Source organism: Salmo salar, chromosome ssa09, assembly GCF_905237065.1.
Source record: "Salmo salar chromosome ssa09, Ssal_v3.1, whole genome shotgun sequence".
Classification (NCBI taxonomy): domain Eukaryota; kingdom Metazoa; phylum Chordata; class Actinopteri; order Salmoniformes; family Salmonidae; genus Salmo; species Salmo salar.
In genome coordinates, this window is record NC_059450.1 from 106,274,277 (window position 1) to 106,291,780 (window position 17,504).

General features: G+C 42.3%; 1 pseudogene; it reads right to left on the reverse strand.

The window, feature by feature from the left end:
* LOC106612344 (autophagy-related protein 16-1-like) overlaps window positions 1-14,232 on the reverse strand; it is a 58,650-nt pseudogene extending 44,418 nt beyond the window's left edge.
* Window positions 14,233-17,504: the final 3,272 nt, after the last annotated feature.

Below are 17,504 nucleotides of genomic sequence, written 5' to 3' on the forward strand. Positions count from 1 at the left end.
GGAGGGTTTGGCCGGCAGGGATATCCTTGTCTCATTGCGCACTAGCGACTCCTGTGGCGGGCCGGGCACAGCGGTGTTTCCTCCAACACATTGGTGCGGCTGGCTTCCGGATTGGATGTGCATTGTGTCAAGAAGCAGTGCAGCTTGGTTTAGTTGTGCTTCGGAGGACGCATGGCTCTCAACCGTCGCCTCTCGAGTCCGTATGGGAGTTGCAGCGATGAGACAAGACTGTAAATACTACCGATTGGATACCACAAAATTGGGAGAAAAAAAGGGGGTAAAAAAATAAATAAAACTGGCCTTTCCCACCTGCACAAAAGGAACACTTGTGAGAATGTTATTAAATCGACTACAGCTCAGCATTCAACACCATAGTGCCCTCAAAGCTCATCACTAAGCTAAGGACACTGGGACTAAACACCTCCCTCTGCAACTGGATCCTGGACTTCCTGACGGGCCACCCCCAGGTGGTTAGGGTAGGCAACACCACAGCGGCCACACCATCATTAAGTATGCCAATGACAACAGTGGTAGGCCTGATCACCGACAACGATGAGACAGCCTATAGGGAGGAGGTCAAGTATAACCTCTCCCTCAACGTGATCAAGACAAAGGAGATGAACGTGGACTACAGGAAAAGGAGGACCGAGTACGCCCCCATTCTCATCGACGGGCTGTCGTGGAGCAGGTTGAGAGCTTGAAGTTCCTTGGTGTCCACATCAACAAACTATCATGGTCCAAACACCAAGAGAGTCGTGAAGAGGGCACGACAAAGCCTATTCCCCCTCAGGAGACTGAAAAGATTTGGCATGGGTCCTCAGATCCTCAAAAGGTTCTATAGCTGCACCATCGAAAGCATCCTGACTGGTTGCATCACTGCCTGGTATGACAACTGCTCAGCCTCCGACCGCAAGGCACTACTGTGCGTACGGCCCAGTACATCACCGGGGCCAAGCTTCCTGCCATCTAGGACCTCAATACCAGGCAGTGTCAGAGCAGACACCCTAGTCATAGACTGTTCTCCCTGCTACCACATGGCAAGCGGTACCGGAGCGCTAAGTCTAGGTCCAAAAGGCTTCCAAACAGCTTTTACCCCAAAGACATAAGACTCCTTAACATCTAATCAAATGGCTACTCAGACTCATTACTCATTTGCATTGCCCCCCACCTTTACACTGCTGCTACTTTGTTTATTATCTATGCATAGTCACTTTACCTCTACCTACATGTACATATTACCTCGACTAACCAGTGCCTCTACACATTGACTCTGTACAGGTAGCCCTTGTTTATAGCCTCTTACTGCTGCTCTTTACTCATTTGTTAATTTTGGCTATTCATTTTTTACTTTACACTTTTTCTTGAAACTGCATTGTTGGTTAAGGTCTTGTAAGTAAGCATTTCACTAAGGTATACACCGGTTGTATTCAGCGCATGTGACAAATAAAATTTGATATCTTACGCCCTCATCACAGTATATGATACAACTACAGCCGAGTCAAGCCGTGTCGCCCTGGTTGGCACATTTGTAGGGTTCACGCTACAAGTATCAAGATACTAAGAGAGTTTTCCCTTGCAAAAAAAAACAAAACACGAACAATACTAAACTATATGGTCCTTTGAAATCCAGCTTTATGTAAAATATGGAGTGCTAAAACTTGGAATAAATAAAATGTGACTCAGTGACAACATAAGGCTGTTTCCAACATTGAGGTGGTTTTCCTCAAGAAATGGAATCTGCTTTATGTTTTGTTTCCATGTCATGAAACTTCCTGGTATTGTGATAGGCGGTACCATGACAACCCTACAAACTTGCAGTCTCGCATTGAGTTTGTTGGCCTCTTGGGATTTCTCAGCCATCCAGCGAGACACCAGCTCCTGGTTGTCATTGGTGGTGCGCCGCAGCTTCTCCTCCAGGGCGCCGAAGGTGATCTGAAGGGCTTCGTACTCGTCCTTCAGCGTCTGGTTGGCCTGCTCCAGGTCCTGTAGCTGGCCACGCAGCTCCCAGCACTCACCCTTCAGCTCTGTGATCTGCCGCTGGTACTCCTGCATCCTGGCAGATGAGTTTCGCAAAAAACTGTAAAGGAGGACCACTGATTTGGGCTGGGTCAATTGCAATGTGTATCAATGTAATGTATATAAGATGGTCAGAAATCCGTGATTCATCAGGATGAAATCCCCCCTCTGGATCATGGAAATGAGTCAATGACATCAGTAGGCAACAATATCGCAAATGGCTGGAGTGTTGGAACATACAAAAGGACCAATAAATCACACAGACTCATAACAGGTAGAGAGTAGACTCACTTGGCTTCATTGCTCTTAATCTCCTTGTCCTTCTGCTGAATCTGGTGGTTCAGCTCAATCACACTCTGGGCCAGCTACATGAAAGCCAATGTGAGAAAGAAGAGAAAGACATTCAGTCAAAACATCCACAACTGAGGGCAAGTTGGTTGGTTACAAACAAACCAAAGGTAAAAAAATAACAAATAAATAAATGGAGAGTCACGTTTTTTTGTCCAGACCTTGCTCCAGCTAACCTAGTCCCAAACATTAAGACATTTGGTTCGAATTAAGTAGTTAACCAACCATAGTATACACTATAGATATTATCTTGTCCAAAAAGTCATATTTGAAGAACAAGCTAATGTTCAAATTTCACCCTTTTGATTGATCATGACTCATGATCATGAGTAATCCTTTATTTTCAGCCATCAGTCACAGCATCTTTGGGGACAGGGCAGAGGTCTTGTGAGTGATAAGGCAATGAGGCCCATGAGAAACTCAAATATTGGAGCCTTTGATTCTTATTCTCTGTCCAGCACTGATAAACAGAAGTGCTTTGAACAAGATCCTTTCTGACATTGAAAAGCAAGATTTGTTCCTAAAAAATAAATGCAATTTCAACTTCAGTTTCTTGGTCAAGTTAATGTGCTGGTTAGAATTAAGCTGTTCATCTAACCAAATCCCAAGATACTTATAGGAGGTGACCCTATCAATGTGCTGCCCTTTTAAAGTTAAAATCTGCAAGTGACTCCATCTGTCTACTTTCATAGAAGAGAAAACCATACATTGTGTGTTCCTTGCATTAAGCACCAGTTTCAATTCGAAAAATTGCCTTTGAATAGCATCAAAAGCCAACTAAGTCCTGGAAAGCCTTCTCAATAATAGATTCTCTACAATAAATAATTGTGTCATCAGCATACAGATGGAGATTTGCAGAGTCCGTCTTCCCTTCGAAAATAAGGGTTAAATTCATCAGGGCCAGACGCCTTCTTAATATCAATAGATTTGAGTGCCTTTACAACTTCTGAAAGAGCAATCTTGGTAAAAGGAAATAGATGAACCATAGGCCCACATGCGGCAGTTTCATTCACAGCCTCATTCGAGATGTTAGGATGAAGTTCATTATCAAATAAATGCCAAGCCTTAGCAAAATGCTTATTAAAAACATGTCAAGCAGTTTATTCTTGTCAGTCCCATCCATTGAATTTAGATGTCAACTTCAGCAGAAGACCAGAGTTTGTGTTAGCATTCATGGGTTTAATAGTTTTCCATAATTTCCTCGGTTTATTGAGGTTTGCCTTGGTTGATTCGTAATAGAAGCCACATTTGCATTTCTGTTTTAACAAGGTGCATTCATTTCTCAGTACCCTAAATAACTGCCAGTCGGCCTTGGAATTACCCTTTCTGGCTTTGGCCCATTGTGTGTTTTGTTTATGGATCAAATCAGATTTGTCTCTACCTCTTACCTGGTACTTTTTGAGAGGGGCGTGTTTATCACAGATAGTAGAAAACGTGAAATGAAAATAGTGCTACTGCAATGTCTGGAATAAGCGCAATCCTATCCCAGTTGCATGCATAAAGTTCACACAGGAATGCCTGCTCACAGAACTGTGTAAAATTTCAATTGACTATGACCCGAGGGAGCACTTCAGGATTTTAGTGTCTAAAGCAAGCAACTGCACAATGATCATTTAAAATCAAGTTTACAGCATTCAATAACTGCAGTTTCAATGCTAAATTTGAAAGATAAAAGCTACCATCATTCAAAGTAGGGTTTGGCGGTATCGCTGGGGTATGGAGATGAAATTGTTTTGATAGACTAGGCAATGAGCCATAACCCATGTAGGCAGCAATTAAAACCATATGTACAAAACACCCATTTAAACCATTGAATCCAACAATACACTAGAATGAAAATCAAAATATGTTGAATCAGTCTTAAAATGTAAATGCTCAAAAAATGTTCAGCTGTAACCTACAGGTCTAGTAGTCAGACACCATGTGTGTGCACGAGCATTGCTGCCTTAGAACGCCAGCACGTTCAACAGTCGCTGCAGTAATATGCTGACAGGGATTTCACCCAGTGCGTGGATCTGGTAAAATGCCTCCAGTCACCTTGCAGTAGGCTACTGCACAGTGAGGCAGAAGCGGGCCATGTAGACCAGCCAATCACGTTATGTCAGCGCAGATTCCAACCTCCATCACACAGCACAGGAAAGCAGAAGAGGAGTCAGAGGACTCCAGTAGATTGGCGGAACATATGAAAAGCCTGACTGTCGAGGAGTAACCAAGGCTATTCGGCGCTACGTGTCTAGACAGTCACAGTGCAGATGTATCCTCTCTCAGCTATCAGGGAGGGCAACACACCGGCACACATTGTGTAGAAAACAGCAGATGCGGTAGGCCTACATAGCTGTAGGCCTACGTGATAATATTGCAATTTGCGGGAAAACACTTGTGGGCGGTTTCATGGACAGAGATTCAACATTTAGAGAAAGCAGAGATCTAAAGATGCAACCACTATCATGGGTTGTTAATATAACTAGGATAATTCCTTTGAATGCTATAAAATTAAAGTTGATTTGAAAACCAATAGAACAGGAGAGTGCATATGAGGACAACTTTATAAAATAATTGCCTCCATATTTCCACGGTGGGGTTTTGGCTAGGCTACTTTGAAACAAGATAAGAAATGCCTCATATGAAAGAAACATCCCACTTTCAAACATGGAACAGGAAAAATATAGCGATGCTAATGATAAATGGAAAGGTTTCCCAAAAACCTTAAAATGTTAACTAGCTACAAAGTAGCCTAGGGTTGGGCGGTATCCAGATTTTCATACCATACCGGGGTATACAGTATTACCGGAAGCACACACAAGGGGAGCTATTTCCATTTGACACAAAAAACAATTTGAGCAACAGGGATCTTAATCCAGAGGGGATTGAATATCTCTGCAGTACCAAGAAGCTTGATATCTAGCCACATGAGCAGGATGTAATGACACATTTTAGATTTCTTATAGTTATACACAGTCAGTTAGGAAAGCAAAGGCTAGCTTTTTCAAACAGAAATTTGCATCCTGCAGCACTAATTCCAAAAAGTTTTGGGACAATAAAGTCCATGGAGAATAAGAGCACCTCCTCCCAGCTGCCCACTGCACTGAGACTAGGAAACACTCACCACTGATAAATCCACAATAAATCGAGAATTTCAATAAGCATCTCCACGGCTGGCCATGCTTTCCACCTGGCTACCCCAACCCCGGCCAACAGCTCTGCACCCCCTTCACCCAAATCCAGACAGCTGATGTTCTGAAAGGCTGCAAAATCTGGATCCCAACAAATCAGCTGGGCTAGACAATCTGGACCCTCTCTTTCTAAAATTATCCGCCGCCATTGTTGCAACCTATTACTAGTCTGTTCAACCTCTCGTATCGTCTGAGATTCCTTAGGGTTGGAAAGTGGCCGCAGTCATCCACCTTGTCAAAGGGGGAGACACTCTAGACCCAAACTGCTACAGACCTATATCCATCCTGCCCTGCCTGCCTAAAGTCTTCAAAAGCCAAGTGAACAAACAGATCACCGACCATTTCGAATCCCACCATACCTTCTCCGCTATGCAATCTGGTTTCCGAGCTGGTCACGGGTGCACCTCAGCCACGCTCTAGGTCCTAAATGATATCATAACCCCCATCAATAAGAGACAATACTGTGCAGCCGTATTCATCGCCCTGGCCAAGGCTTTCGACTCTCAATCACCACATTCTTATCGGCAGACTCAATAGCCTTGGTTTCTCAAATGACTGCCTCGCCTGGTTCACCAACTACTTTGCAAACAGTTCAGTGTTTCAAATCGGAGGGCCTGTTGTCGGGACCTCTGGCAGTCTCTATGGGGGTGCCACAGGGTTCAATTCTCGGGCCGACTCTCTTCTCTGTATACATCAACGATGTCGCTCTTGCTGCGGGTGATTCTTTGATCCACCTCTACGCAGATGACACCATTCTGTATACATCTTGCCCTTCTTTGGACACTTAACGAACCTCCAAACAAGCTTCAACGCCATACAACACTCCTTCCGTGGCCTCCAACTGCTTTTAAATGCTAGTAAAACTAAATGCATGATCTTCAAATCGATCGCTGCCCGCACCGACCCGCATCACTACTCTGGGCAGTTCGGACTTAGAATATGTGGACTATAAAACTATAAATACCTAGGTGTCTGGTTAGACAAAACTCTCCTTCCAGACTCACATTAAGTATCTCCAATACAAAATAAAAACTAGAATCGGCTTCCTATTTCACAACAAAGCCTCCTTCACTCATGCTGCCAAACATGCCCTCGTAAAACTGACTATCCTACCGATCCTTGACTTACAAAATAGCCTCCAACACTCTACTCAGACTGCATCCAATTTGCTATCACAGTGCCATCCGTTTTGTCACCAAAGCACCATATACTACCCACCACTGCGACCTGTACACTCTCATTGGCTGGTCCTGGCTGGTCCTCGCTACACATTCGTCACCAAACCCACTGGCTCCAGGTCATCTATAAGTCTTTGCTAGGTAAAGCCCCGCCTTATCTCAGCTCACAGGTCACCAATACACACGCTCCAGCAGGTATATTTCACTGGTCATCCCCAAAGCCAACACCTGCTTTGGCCGCCTTTCCTTACAGTTCTCTGCTACCAATAACTGGAATGAACTGCAAAAATCACTCAAGCTGGAGACTTATATCTCCCTCTCTAACTTTAAGCATCAGCTGTCAGAGCAGCTTACCGATCGCTGCAGCTGCACACAGCCCATCTGTAAATAGCCCATCCACCCAACTACCTACCTCATATTTGTTTTTCTGCTCTTTTGCACACCAGTATTTCTACATGCACATCCTCATCTGCACATATCACTCCAGTGTAAATTGTAATTACTTCGCCACCATTGGCATTTGTTTATCACATGTGTAACTCTTGTTTGTGTTGAACTGCTTTGCTTTATCTTGGCCAGGTACAGTTGTAAACGAGAACTTGTTCTCAACTGGCCTACCTGGTTAAATAAAGGTGAAATAAAAAAATAAAGTTATAAGCTGTGGCGTAGCACACACACCCCTGCTTATAACTGAATTTCTGACTCAGTTGACAGCCTAATTCATCTATTAGCCTACTTTCAAAGCACAGCTTGGTTTGGCCTGACTGAGACCAATCTGGGATCAATCATTTTAGGTCTTTGAGAGTCAGTTTGTCTTAGAATTTGTCATGCAGGGTGACATTCCGTTGCCAGGCAGGCCATATTCTGTTTTTCAACATTTTTGTATACTCACTTTTCCCAGGCACCACTGCCCATCCATGTTGTTTCCAACTATCAGGGGTGTATTCACCAGGGTTTAATAGCGGGAACCGGGTTACTAATATTTACAGAGATTTCTCAACCAAACCGACTCCCTTTTACCGGGATAAATAACTGAGAAACCAATTTATTTAAGCTAATAGCAGTGACGCCCAAAGCAAGTAGCTCATGGATGTGCATTTCAACAATACTGTGCTTCTCACTGCTAGCTCTGCATGATCAATCATCAATGCACAGTGCGTGTCTGAGTGTGCGCTGTTGTAATAGCTTAGTATTTTACTATATTATTTATGCATATTGTTTATTCTGAAACTGTACATGCGACATTGAAATGCAGTTACTAGGCCTACAGAATTGCCTCCAACTTTTGAGCTACCAGTAGAGTAGGCCTACCTACTTTAATTCATTGCAAAAATATTTCCTGTGTAGAGCTTCACTAAAACTAATGCCACAGAGGCACAATACAAATCTGCAATGGCAGAATAAAATGTAGCAAACAGGCGGTTAGATAGAATTGATATGACATGCATGACCTACACCCCCCCCCCCCCTGCAAGTGCAGAGGGGGGATTCTAGTAGTGAAACGTCCTAGAACGTTACAGTCCTGCCTCAAGCCGACGCAAGCAATGAAGGAAATTCTAGCAGAACTGGCTGCGAGTGACGGATTCTACCATGCAAACAGCATTGTACTACACACAATCTACCATAGCTGCCAGACCGTTCCACCATATGCTGCAGTCCAATTTCATCTTGAGCTCTTTCCCAAAATCTTCCTTCACGTTGCATACCGCCTGGCCTGTAGTTTGTCGTAATTGACGTGACTTGCGAAAGTTGGTTCAATCTTCTTCAATTTCTCTAATGTGCTGTGCAGCTCCCCTCAGGCTACTGTTTCTTCACGCTCCCCATCTTCTTTAGCTTCAACACAAGTTTATGTAGCCAGAAGGTTCACGGTTCATTCATTTTATGCTGTGGCTATATTTGGAAACAATGTAACTAGCCTGTGTGTTTTCACCAATATTTTCTTTTGTGAAAAGCCCAATTTATTCTTGGCCTACTGTACGTCAGGTGTTGATTTATTCATTAATTAATTTAATTATAACAATATGAATAGCCTATGCCTTCATTAAGGCCTAGTTGTAGCATACATGTTTTACACTTAACAAAAATAGAAAGCAACATGTCATGTGCTGGTCCCATGTTTCACGAGCTAAAAAATAAGATCAACAAACCTGTTTACATTCCTGTGAGTGAGCATTTCTCCTCTGCTAACATATGCCATACCTGTCAGGTGGATGGGTTATCAAGAAGCTGATTAAACAGCATGATCATTACGCAGGTGAACCTTGTGCTGGGGACAAAAGGCCACTAAAATGTGCAGTTGTCACAATGCCATAGATGTTGCGGGAACATGCAATGCTTTAAACTTAATTTCTCTAACATAAGCTGATGTTTTAGAGATTTTGGCAGTTTGTACAACCTGCGTCACAACCGCAGACCACGTGTAACCACGCCAGCCCACAACCTCCACATCCGACATCACCTGCAGGATGGTCTGAGACCAGCCACCCAGACAGCTGATGAAACTGGGTTTGCACCGATATGACATTTGTCTGATACTTTCCTTGCCAAAATCCTGATACCAATAATCAATATTTAAAATTTTTGCGGCCTTTTAAGCATTCTAGTACAGTTAAATAGTTGAAACAGACCAAAAGGTTATTGTTGGCATTTACATATGTCCCCATTACCAGTAAAACAAAAATCAAAACCTATCTTTCACTTACTTGCTGTGCAGTTTCGTTGTTCAGTCGCTTCATTCTCAACCAGGATTTCATCATAAATGTCAAACAGTGAAGTTTCAGCTCTGTCCGTGGGTCCTCTTCCTCGGTGTGCACTGTCAGTTTCCATCTTGTCCAGCTGTGTCTAACATTTGACGTAAACCCTGTGTCTGCATCGAAGTAGCGGTTCTTGTACCTAGCATTGAGGCGACAATTAAGAGGCTCAGAGAGCATGCCACCAAATCGCTTGTAGAGTACTTTTGCAAGTTAACCCCACAGTGTCTGCAGTTTTGTTGAGCAGGCGTTTCAATGCCATGACAGAGGGTATCACGTCTGCTGCAGACGCAGTTGATGAGCTTATTTCGCGAGTCCGTTGTTCGAATGGAGCGTTTGTTTCCAGCATGTTCTCATGCCATTTGAAATGGCAGCAGCGGTATGAGAACCAGCACATTCTTGAGCATGCAATACGGCTTCCCTCAGTACAAAATCCTCATCGACCCACTGTGCTGTCAGACTCTGCATACGCATGGTACTAACGTCGCTGGTCCAAAGGTCAGTCGGGGAAGCTAATAGCAGTGACGCCCAAAGCAAGTAGCTCATAGATGTGCGTTTCAATAATACTGTGCAACTCCGGTAGGGCAACATCTGAAAAATAGCACCTACTTGGTAGTGTGTACCGGGGCTTGAGGTGCTCAACCAGTCGGCAGAAGTCAACATCATCCACGACAGAGAGCGGTTGATTGTCAAGGGCAATGAATTCCATTTCACCTTTGAGTTGAGTCTCAAATGACTGCACGACTTGAACTTGTTTAGTTGTTGGAAGTGTGCGCTTTTGTTCTAAGTCGCTGAACGTCTGGGGATGATGCACTTTCAAATGAGCAATTATGTTTGTGGTATTGAAAGATTTCACATTCTCCCCTCCTCGGGGAAATAATAGCAGCACAAACGTTGCATATGGCCTTTTTGTTATCTTCCTTCGAAACTTCAAAATAGATCCACACAGCAGACATTGTGGGCTAGGTTAGGAATAGGTATGCATGGAATCTTTTTTTTATACCCTGTTTTTGCCCCAATTTTGTGATATCCAATTGGTAGTTACAGTCTTGTCGCTGCAACTCCGTACAGACTTGGGAGAGGTGAAGGCCGAGAGGCGTGCGTCCTCCGAAACACAACCAAGCCGCAATGCTTCTTGACAATTCCCACTAAACCTGGAAGCCAGCCGCACCAATGTGTTAGAGGAAACACCATGGACCTGGCGACCATGTCAGCGTGCACTGCGCCCGGCCCACCACAGAAGTAGCTAGTGCACGATGGGATAAGGACATCCCTGCCGGCCAAACCCTCCCCTAACCCAAACGACACTGGGCCAATTGTACACCGCCCCATGGGTCTTCCGGTCGCGGCCAACTGCAACAAAGCCTGGACTCGAACCCAGAATCTCTAGGGGCACAGCTAGCACTGCGCTGCAGTGCCTTAACCTCTCTAGGGAAGGTGGGACGAAATCGTCCAACCTACGTAACAGCCAGTGGAATCCTGTGGCGCGTTATTCAAATACCTTAGAAATGCTATTACTTCAATTTCTCAAACGTGACTATTTTACACCATTTTAAAGACAAGACTCTCGTTAATCTAACCACACTGTCCGATTTCAAAAAGGCTTTACAACGAAAGCAAAACATTAGATTATGTCAGCAGAGTACCCAGCCAGAAATATTCAGACACCCATTTTTCAAGCTAGCATATAATGTCACATAAACCCAAACCACAGCTAAATGCAGCACTAACCTTTGATGATCTTCATCAGATGACAATCTTAGGACATTATGTTATACAATACATGCATGTTTTGTTCAATCAAGTTCATATTTATATCAAAAAACAGCTTTTTACATTAGCATGTGACGTTCAGAATTAGCATACCCCCCGCAAACTTCCGGTGAATTTACTAAATTAATCACGATAAACGTTCACAAAAAACATAAAATAATTGTTAAGAATTATAGATACAGAACTCCTTTGTGCAATCGAGGTGTCCGATTTTAAAATAGCTTTTCGGTGAAAGCACATTTTGCAATATTGTAAGTAGATAGCCCGGCATCACAGGGCTAGCTATTTAGACACCCACCAAGTTTAGCCCTCACCAAAGTCAGATTGACCCAACATGGACAATGACAGTTGAAGCGGCGGAGTGCTTGCTAATAAGTAGCATATAGGTAGGGCTAAAGTGACTACACAACAGCATAGATAAGACAGTAGCAGCAGCAGCAGCGTATGCGGTGGGTGAGTGTGAAAGTGTCTGTGTGACTTCAGTATTCATGTGTGTAGGCGTATGTAGTGTGTGTTGGGGTGTCAGTATGTCAGTAAGAGAGTTTGTGCAACAACAAAAAACTAAATGCAGGCAGTCTGGGTAGCCTTTTGATTATCTATTTAGCAGTCTTATGGCTTGGGGGTAGAAGCTGTTTAGAGTTATGTTGGTTCCAGAGAACAGTATAGTTTGGGTGGCAATGGGCCTTCCTCTGACACCGCCTGGTATAGAGGTCCTGGATGGCAGGGAGCTCGGCTTGCTGAATCAACGCGTTGTGTTGGCATAGCCATTGTTGACAGCGCAAGCAAATACACAAATAAAAAAAAAACTAATTAACCTGTCAATTTTGCAGATTATGGTAGCCCTCCCTGGTCTAACTAGGCTCATGCTAGAAAACTAACATTAAGCAACACATGCCAACTAACTAAACATATTTAAAGTTACTTTGTAGCTAGTGTTTGCTAGCTAACGTTGGAATAAAGTTGTTTGTACGTTACAGTACTTCTATAGCACGACAAGCTAGCTAGAAGTCTATCTGCTAAAGCTAGGTAGCCGTTTTCAAATACGAAGTCATTAGTTAGGCTGGTAGCTAGCAACAAGAGGAATCGAAAATATTGGTAACTAGCTACTTACAAATCCACTCAGATCATGACATGCTGTAGTTTAAGCTGCCTAATTGTGTTAACTTGGCGTTAGTTGATGCTGTGAAAAAAGTTGATGAAAACCACATAGCGAGCAGCCAATACGCAAATGGTAGCTAATCTAGGCAGTCGATATTCGTCAGCCGAGACGAAAGCCCAAAATATTTAGGAAAAAACCGAGAACCATCTAAACGATTCTTCAGACACAAATGAACAGTTCCGTGTTTGCTGTATTGTTGTTTTTCAGTTTAAAATATCCCAAGGTTAACTGCCTATCTCGCTAACCAACTCCAGTCGGTCCAGCATCAATTAACTTCACAACCATTTTGGCTTTCCTTCTTTTTAGCCCGTACTATTTGTGACGTAATTTGAGTATGTAGTATGTTTATTGGTCATAGAATGGATAGGGTTAGTATGTCAAAAGTTCCCGGATGTCATACTTAAAAAAAAAAAAACGTTGATTATTTTTTATTTTAACAGTAACATGCAAAACATAAACATAACAGCCAGAGGGATTCCAAAGAAATGAGAAAAAAGAAAGAAAAAATATTCCACAGTATATCAAATCAAATACAGACATATAGCGAATACATTATTTTGACATTTTGTTTTGTATACGTTTTCCAAATCAGATTTTAAAAAATTAAGAAAAGGGGCTTTTTCTTCATTAATTTTAATTTGTGTATGAAATATTTTCCTAATAAAATAAAGAGATTTATGACATACTCACATTCAATTGTGGAATCAGTGTAGTAAAGTAATATGTCAAGATGTAAAACAAGATGTATTTTTACATCAGTCCAGAACACTTCACTATATAAACAATTACAGAATAAGTGTTCAATAGATTCAGTTTCTAGTTCACAAAAACTGCATTAACTGGTAACATCAAGTATATATTTAGAAATCAAGCTATTACACGGATAGAATCTATGGATTATCTTAATGGAGATCTCCTTTACTTTATTGGTCACCATAAATTTGTGTGGAGTGAGCCAAGCATGGCGGCAGTTTACATCAAACGAATATCCCTTAATAAACGATTGTTGAATTTCGTATCTAGTAGACCAATGCCATTCACCTGAATATCGCTTACAATCGGAGATATTCCAAAATATGCATTATTCTCAAGTAAAGTTTTTATCCCACTAGGTATAGCTTTAATAAGTGTCATATTCCTTGCTTGAAACCTCAGTTGTATCTTTCCATAAATTCTCTCCGTGTAAATAGATTCCCACTAATATTAACTAATTGGCTGACAAGGACAATGTTTTTCGAGAACCATTTATGGTTAAATAACATCTTGTTTCTATGTAATATCGACCCGTTGTTCCATATAAAACATTTATGAGGTGAAAAGTTGTTTATACAACAAAGCCCAGCACATTAAAGCCTGCTTGTGAAAATCTGCCAGTTTCACAGGAAGTTTACCCACAATATATGAACATTGTAGTAAAAAATTAAGCCCTCCAAGCTTCTGAAAAACAAAATGAGGTATAATATTCCAGAAACTAGGAGGATTTTTTATGTATATTTTAATCCAGTTGACCTTTGAAATCTAAGACATTTAGACCGTCATCACAAACCCTGTTGGTGATAACATCTCTTTTTATCTTATGTGGCTTGTTTTTCCATATGAAGTTGTACAAAAGCCTATCTAATGTCCTCGGGGACACCGTAAAGCCGTAGCCCCCACCTTCTCCGGAATCGTTCTGCTTCTGATAAGCGCTCTTGCATGTCTGTGATGGTCTTCTCCTGAGAAGTGCATTTCTCAGACGTAGCAGTGTTTGCAGGTTTAAGCTCTTCGATACTCTTGTATGCATGATTCAGAGAGGTCTCGAGGTCAACTATTTCTGATGTGTTTTTGCGTATCATTTTCTCCAGACCATCGGCTCTTTCGTTTATCTTTGCAGGGACAGCATCGATTATGTTGACCTGTAGTTTGCGCAAAGACAAATCTGTGTCTTTTTGAGTGCAGGACTATTGACTGCATTTTCAGAATCCACCGAATGTCCAGAATCCTCAATTTCTTTTCCTGAGGAGTCAGGTGGCGGTTTTTCTCCAATGTATGAGTGCTCAGCTAGCAACTTCCATTTCTCAAAGTTCCAGATCAAATTAGCGTTGTTCTCTATTGTGTTTACTATAAGCCAAGTTCCGTTACATTTAAGTAAGTTTGAGAGGGATAAAAGTTAAGGTTACTCGGAGCAAGCTGAAATCTCGTCTGCACTCGCCGCCATCTTTTCCCGGCCCCGAACGCGCCCTCCCCGGATGTCATACTACATTCGCTAAATTACGAAGAATACACACAGAGGACACTATTTCCGTACTTCTAGGGCCCATAATGCAATTCTTCAGGAAATGGGCGTGGCTTCGCAACATTTTCAGATTTGAAGAAAATGGCGTTAAATATGCTTCCGAAGTCCGACGAGAGCGGATACAAATTAATTGCTTTAACTATGACATATGTTAAGAAAATGTTGATCAAAGTATTTCAAATGATTTACACTACACGTTATGTTGGCTACGCTATCCTTACGAACCACATTGCATATCATTACAGCATAGGTACTACCGGTATGTTGGCTACTAATACATTGAACTTGCCATTATATCAATAAGATATATATATATATATATATAACTAGGCAAGTCAGTTAAGAACAAATTATTATTTTCAATGACGGCATTGTAACAGTGGGTTAACTGCTTTGTTCAGGGGCAGAATGACAGATTTTTACCTCGTCAGCTCGGGGATTCGAGCTTGCAACCTTTCAGTTACTAGTCCAAACGCTCTAACCACCAGGCTACTATTTAACTATGCAACGTTTATTGACTTGATTATTCACGTCATTCATAGCTAAGTGGTATAGTCATTTTGTATTCACAATGGACATAAATTCGCTCTGGCTATCTACTCCGATTTCAGAGCACTCTCGTCTGTGTGCCAGAGTGCAGAATAATTGATGAATTTACAAATGCTCAACACCCGTTTAATATGGCCAGGGGCAGTAAACATCGGCAAAAAAAAGCATCATTAAATTGTTGCCAGTAGCACAGTTACCAACGCTCTGGATAACATGAAAACAGTCTAATCAGCTCTGCTATGGCGCGTGAACTGGTCAGAAGGAGGTGTTTTCTCATTTGTGTTGAAGTAGCTAGCCAGTTAGCTTGTGTGCTTGACTGCAGTGCTGTTGTGATGGTCAGAACCCTACCCCTCAGCCAGTGTGCACTCTGAACACTCAGAGAGGGGAAACGTTCAGAATTTACGAATGGGCAATCTGAAAATGCTCTGAATTTAAGAGCACACTGGCATTCCAGATTGAATTTAAGAACACAAAAATGTATTGGTAGCAAGAGGTTGCATAGCAACAGAATCAACTTCCGGTAGACTACCGTAACACTAGTATGCTCAACTGAAAGGATACCGTTCGTTTACAGAATACTAAAATGAACTAGTAGTATGGGTATTTGAACACAGCTCACGTGTGAATTTCCCGCAGGCTAGACGCTGTGTTGCGGACTGCACATTTTGGTAACAAAAAAAAACAAGTACAGGTACGTAGCTGAGTCACAGATATTTCACCGGATGTATAAATTTGAAGCATCCGCTTGGCGTTTCCACTCACTACCAAATATGGTAGTGAGGGAAATCCACTGGCCGGCAGTGGGAGAAGATTGAAAGAGATGGATTTTGACATTCAGACAGTTTTCTCATCGATGAAACATTTGATCTCAATACAGTTTTTTTGTTCCCAAAACTAGAATTTGCTATGATTGTCCAAGTTCTGTAGACTTTACCCTTTGCCAAAGTTGTAAAAAAATCACATTTATTAGGAGTGCAAAGGCAAGTTGAGTTATTGCACACGCGCACTAGGATCTCGCTAGCTCGTGCTTGGCTCTGCCCACCTCCTGGCTTGTTCTTCCCAGTATGACTAAGTTGTTCCCATTGGAAACGACAGACTGTGGTCTATCTTAGTTTATTCATAAAAATCTTCATCTGAGTCCGGGACTGGTCTCGATGCAGAGGGTGTGTCGAAAGGAGTGGGTGTGTCAAAAGCGCTCTTGGCCAAGAAACATGAGCAATAGACATTAGACCGGTTGAAATCTGTCCTTTGGTCTGATGAGTCCAAATTTGAGATTTTTGGTTCCAACCGCCGTGTTTTTGTGAGATGCAGAGTAGGTAAACGGATGATCTCCGCATGTGTGGTTCCCACCGTGAAGCATGAAGGAGGGGGTGTGATGGTGTGGGGGTGCCTTGCTGGTGACACTGTCAGTGATTTATTTAGAATTCAAGGCACAGTTAACCAGCATGGCTACCACAGCATTCTGCAGCGATATGCCATCCCATCTGGTTTGTGCTTAGTGGGACTATCATTTGTTTTTCAACAGGACAATAACCCAACACGCCTCCAGGCTGTGTAAGGGCTATTTGACCAAGTAGGAGAGTGATGGAGTGCTGCATCAGATGACCTGGCCTCCACAATCACCTGACCTCAACCCAATTGAGATGGTTTGGGATGAGTTGAACAACAGAGTGAAGGAAAAGCAGCCAACAAGTGCTCAGCATATGTGGGAACTCCTTCAAGACTGTTGGAAAAGCCTTCCAGGTGAAGCTGGTCGAGAGAATGCCAAGAGTGTGCAAAGCTATCATAAAGACAAGGGGTGGCTACTTTGAAGAATCTAAAATACATTTTGATTCATTTAACACTTTTTTGGTTACTACATGATTCCATATGTGTTATTTCATAGTTTTGATGTCTTAAAAATGAAGAAAAACCATAGAATGAGTAGGTGTCCAAACTTTTGACTGGTACTGTATATATAGTAGTAGTACACCTGAATAATACGTAGGATAGAATAGTATATGCACAGCAATAGTTAAATAGGATAGGCCTTGACTAAAATACAGTCTATACATATGAAGTGGGTAAAACAGTATGTAAACATGATTAAACTTACCAGTATTCTATGTCTATGTAAATAGGCAGCTTCCTCTAAGGTGCAAGGTTGAGTAACTGGGTGGTAACCGGCTAGTGACATTGACTAAAGTTCAGGGCAGGGTACTGGTTGGAGGCCGGTCTGATGGCCTTGAGATAGATATATGTTTTTCAGTCTCTCAGTCCCAGCTTTGATGCACCTGTACTGAC